Source organism: Micropterus dolomieu, linkage group LG12 (assembly GCF_021292245.1).
Source record: "Micropterus dolomieu isolate WLL.071019.BEF.003 ecotype Adirondacks linkage group LG12, ASM2129224v1, whole genome shotgun sequence".
NCBI lineage: Eukaryota > Metazoa > Chordata > Actinopteri > Centrarchiformes > Centrarchidae > Micropterus > Micropterus dolomieu.
Genome location: NC_060161.1, coordinates 6,684,079 through 6,688,871, shown reverse-complemented (window position 1 = coordinate 6,688,871; position 4,793 = coordinate 6,684,079).

The following is a 4,793-nucleotide window of genomic DNA, read 5'->3' as shown; positions in this document are numbered from 1 at the left end:
GCCCCCCCCCCCCCCCCCCCCCCCCCCTCAAAAGGACGGCCCCCGACGTCCTAAAACGAAACATCACAAACAAAAAAAAACAAAAAAATAAACAGGTCAAGCCGGCCCAGGGTGGGCGGAGGGAGGCCAGGCGGAGGGCCAGAAAAACAAAACAAAAAGTCTCAAAGGGCCAACTACCGGCAGGGCAAGGCAGTTCAGGAGGCCGACCAAGGCGGCCAGAGGTGAACAAAAGTTCAGGGGGCAGACCCGGAGGTCGACACAGCTGACCAGGAGGGCAAGAGCCAAACCAGGGTGGGTGGAGGGAGGACAGGAGGAGGGCCAGAAAAAACAAAAAACCCACAGTCCAAGGAGCAGACAGAAGGGGACCAGAGTACAGGGGGGAGGTCAAACAGGCAGGGCAAGGCAGTTCAGGAGGCTGACGAGGCATCCAGTGGGGAACAAAAGTTCAGGGGGTCGTCCTGGAGGATAACCCAATGGACCAGGGAGGCAACAACGTTCAGGGGGTCGTCCCGGAGGGTGACCCATGAGGCCGGGCAAATCAGGGAGGCAACAACGTTCAGGAGGTCGCCCGGGAGGACGACCCCACTGGGCGGGAGGACCAGAGGGTCCACAGAGTTCAGGTGGCCGTCCCGGAGTACGGACTGTTCAGGGGGACAGCAGGAAGGCCAACAAAGAGGCTGGAAACCCACTGGAGGCCAAGCGGGGGACCAGCAAAGGTGGCGAATCGTCCCTGAAGGCCGGCGGCGAAGCGAGACCTCTCTGGAGGCCGGGCAGGGGGCCGGCGGCGAAGGCGAGACCTCTCTGGAGGCCGGGAAGGGGGCCAGAGACAGAAACTAATCCTCCCTGGAGGTCGGCAGCGAAGAAGAGATCGCTCCGGAGACTGAGCAGGAGGCCGGCGATGAAGGCGAGATCTCTCCAAAGGTCTCAGCAGGGGTTGCAGATGAAGGAAGGGACCCACCAGAGGCCGAAGAAGGCAAGGCTTCACCAAAGGTCGGGCCGGTGACCAGCGTAGGGAGCCTGGAATCTCCGGTGGCAGAGCACAGCTGAGGACCACGGACTGAGCTACTGGGCTGAGGACCACCAGCGAGACAGCTGGGCTGAGGACCATGGACCGGACACGAGGAGCTGGAGTCGGTCTGACCACCGACTGGACAGCTGGGCTGGGGACCATGGACCGGACACGAGGTGCTGGAGTCGGTCTGACCACCGACTGAGCACTAGGAACAGGAATCGGCTGGGCCACCAACGGAGCTAGTGTTGGTCGGACCACCGACAAGGGAACAGGAGTCGGCCGGGCCACCAACGGAGCTAGTGTTGGTCGGACCACCGACAAGGGAACAGGAGTCGGCCGGGCCACCAACAGAGCTGGTGTTGGTCGGACCACCGACGAGGGAACAGGAGTCGGCCGGGCCACCAGCGAAGCAGGTGCCGGTCGGACCACCGACGGAGCACAAGGAATGGGAGTCGGCTGGGCCACCAACGAAGCTGGTGTTGGTCGGACCACCGACGAGGGAACAGGAGTGGATCGGACCACCGGCGAAGCAGGCGCCGGTCGGACCACCGACGGAGCACGAGGAACGGGAGTCGGCTGGGCCACCAACGAAGCTGACGTTGGTCGGACCGCCGACGAGGGAACAGGAGTTACCAAGGGTTACCAAACACTAGACGACAGACAAGACAGACCCCCAAAACCCAACATACTATAAGGAAGATACTAACTAAAAAATCCAACACAAAGAATGGCTGTCCAGCAGAGTGTGACAGTACCCCCCCCCCCTCAAAAGGACAGCCCCCGACGTCCTAAAACGAAACATCACAAACAAAAAAAAACAAAAAAATAAACAGGTCAGACCACCGGCGAAGCAGGCGCCGGTCGGACCACCGACGGAGCACGAGGAACGGGAGTCGGCTGGGCCACCAACGAAGCCAAAACAAAAAGTCTCCCGCGCCAGCAGGCCGGTAATCAGGCGGGGCAGGTTGGGGGTTAGCTGGCTGACGGCTAGCTGGTTGGCTGACTGGTAGCTGGCTAGCCGCCACAGTGCTAGCCGGAACAGGCAGATGGCTGGCCCCTGCAGTGCCACCAGGCTGTGAACCTGACAGGCCGATACCTGCCTCAGAGCCCTTGGGAGAATCCAAAATCTTCTCCAAGTCTCTCTTCATTTGTTTAATTACGGCTAACTGCTCAGCCATGGAGGGTAAGTTCAGTAGCCTGGGTTTACGGCTAAGTGACTTCTCCATTAACCCATAAACAAAGAGTCTGCGTCTCAAGTCTGTGGAATCGTGGATCGAGGAGATTAACATTTCGCAGGTTGAGGTCCATTCAGTTATATCCTCTGCTAGAAACGCTAGGTCCGCTGGGTCCACACTTGGTCGGGTCATTCTGTCACGAGTTTGTGGTGAAGGCAGGGTGGAGCAGGTTGGAGGACCCAAACGCAGGACACAGAGCGGAGCAGGTATGGTTCAGTGGTTTTAATATAACAAAAAGCGAGCACACTTACAAACAGAGTGGCTGATAGACTGAGTCCAAAAACAAGGGCTGTCCAACAGAAATACAAAATCCAATAACGGCAGGGAAACAGGGAGAGACGACGAGTGAGGCTGACGACACAAAACACACTGCTACACAGGGTGACAACATACAAAGACAAGACAGAAACACCAGGTATATACACACACACACACACACACACACACAGGGACTAACGAGCAGGGTGGGAGCAACACAGGTGAAAGACATGAGGCTAATGAGGCACAGGCAGGGAGAGAGAGCAGGGGAAAACAGAGACAGACATGCAGAGGGATAACTGGGGTAACAGACATGACAAGGGTTACCAAACACTAGACGACAGACAAGACAGACCCCCAAAACCCAACATACTATAAGGAAGATACTAACTAAAAAGTGCAACACAAAGAATGGCTGTCCGGCAGAGTGTGACACAATCAGTAATATATGCTTTGTGTCTGTCTGTCTGTCTGTCTGTCTGTGACAGAGGGAAGGGCTAAGGGTGCCCTCTATTGTGCACTTCACAGCGCAGTCAGTACACGTTGAGAAGAGAACGTGAAATTGACTATAAAACTCATAAAACTCATTTTGAGAGATTTAATTGATAGGGCTTGATAGAGAAAGATCACCATCCACCAAATCGGATACAATTTTTACAGAAAGTATTTTATTATACTCTCTAGTGTGCGAGTGAAAATCATTAGCGCATTGATATTTATAAATTTTAGCAGTGTGGCCATTCATTCAGCAGCAGCTGTGCACAGAAAATAGGGGAACACTGGTCTCACGCCAAAGGCTGTCTGTTGCGTTCCATCAACATTATGTTATCAATTAACATTTAGAAAATCAATCAGAAAATATGTAAATCGATTCAGAAACATCCACATCTGCATCCAAATGCATCTAATTTAGATTTTCCCCCCCAACCCTACACAGCACCTGACAAAGCATCAGCAAGTAAATTCGTAGACCGTTTCTAATGAATGATTTAAAGGTTGTAGTCTTGAACTATAAGGGACCAACGCACAAGACCTTTGGGTCATCTCAACAGCATTGGGAAAATTCTCTGTAACCAGAAAAGAGTCCAACAAGTCAGGACCATGTTTCTTTGACTGGGCTCTTACCACACAAGGAGGAAAGATGTCAGAAGGCATGGGGTAGCAATGCCACAGTGGATACGACCCATACCCCTGATGTGGGAGATCCATGTTCAATTCCCTCTGCAACACGTCTATCAAAGTGTCCCTTCCTTATAACTATGACCTGGATGACTGAAAACCTTCACAGACAATCGGCAATAAGGTGACCCTTCTTATGACGAAACATGGCCAGTGAGTTTGGCCATGACGGTTGCTTTAGTCAGTGAGGTAACCTTTTGCTCATTTAAGAATATTATTATTTTCTTTGGTAAAGCATACTTGTAATTTGACATGAACTGATGAAGGGATTCACAATAGTCCTTTACTTCATTTGCAGCACACCATTTATCAAAGAGAACAAATTTTTCTCTTGCAAACTAAACATATTTTTGACCAGTGGACTTTTATGATTTCTGATTTTTTAGGCCTCAGACAATGCAATATATATAAAACAAAACATAATGTTGTAGTGGTGGAAAGTACTTTAAAGCAAGGGCGTCACTTTGTGGTTAAAAGTGGTGGGGACATTTAAAGGCTCAGATTAGAGTTGTGACATAACCCTAACCCATGAGAGGTGATAATGCAGAATATCAGGGTCATAAGAACAAGACTAGCATCAAAGAAATATTCATTGATGAAATATACGATTCAGCGGTCTGGGGGTCCTCCCCCAGAAGATTTTTAGCATTAAACACTCAATTTCCTGCATTCCGTACACATTTTGTGCACCAATTTATGGTGGAAATGTCTTTATTTATATAAAGGTGAACCCGAAAATTAACATTTTTAACGAATGCTTTCAAAAAGTGGTGGGGACAGGTCCCCAGCATCCCCAGTGTGAATGACACCTATGCTTCAAAGGGAAATATTGAACCTTTTACACCACTAGACATTTGTTTTGCAGATGTAGTTACTAGTTGTAGTTTAGATTTTACAGAGAAACCCCCCAACAATACAGGTGCTGGTCATATAATTAGAATATCATCAAAAAGTTGAGTTATTTTAGTAATTCCATTCAAAAAGTGAAACTTTTATAATGTATACATTCATTCCACACAGACTGATATATTTCAAGTGTTCATTCCTTTTAATTTTGATGATTATAACTGACAACTAATGAAAACCCCAAAATCAGTATCTCAGAAAAT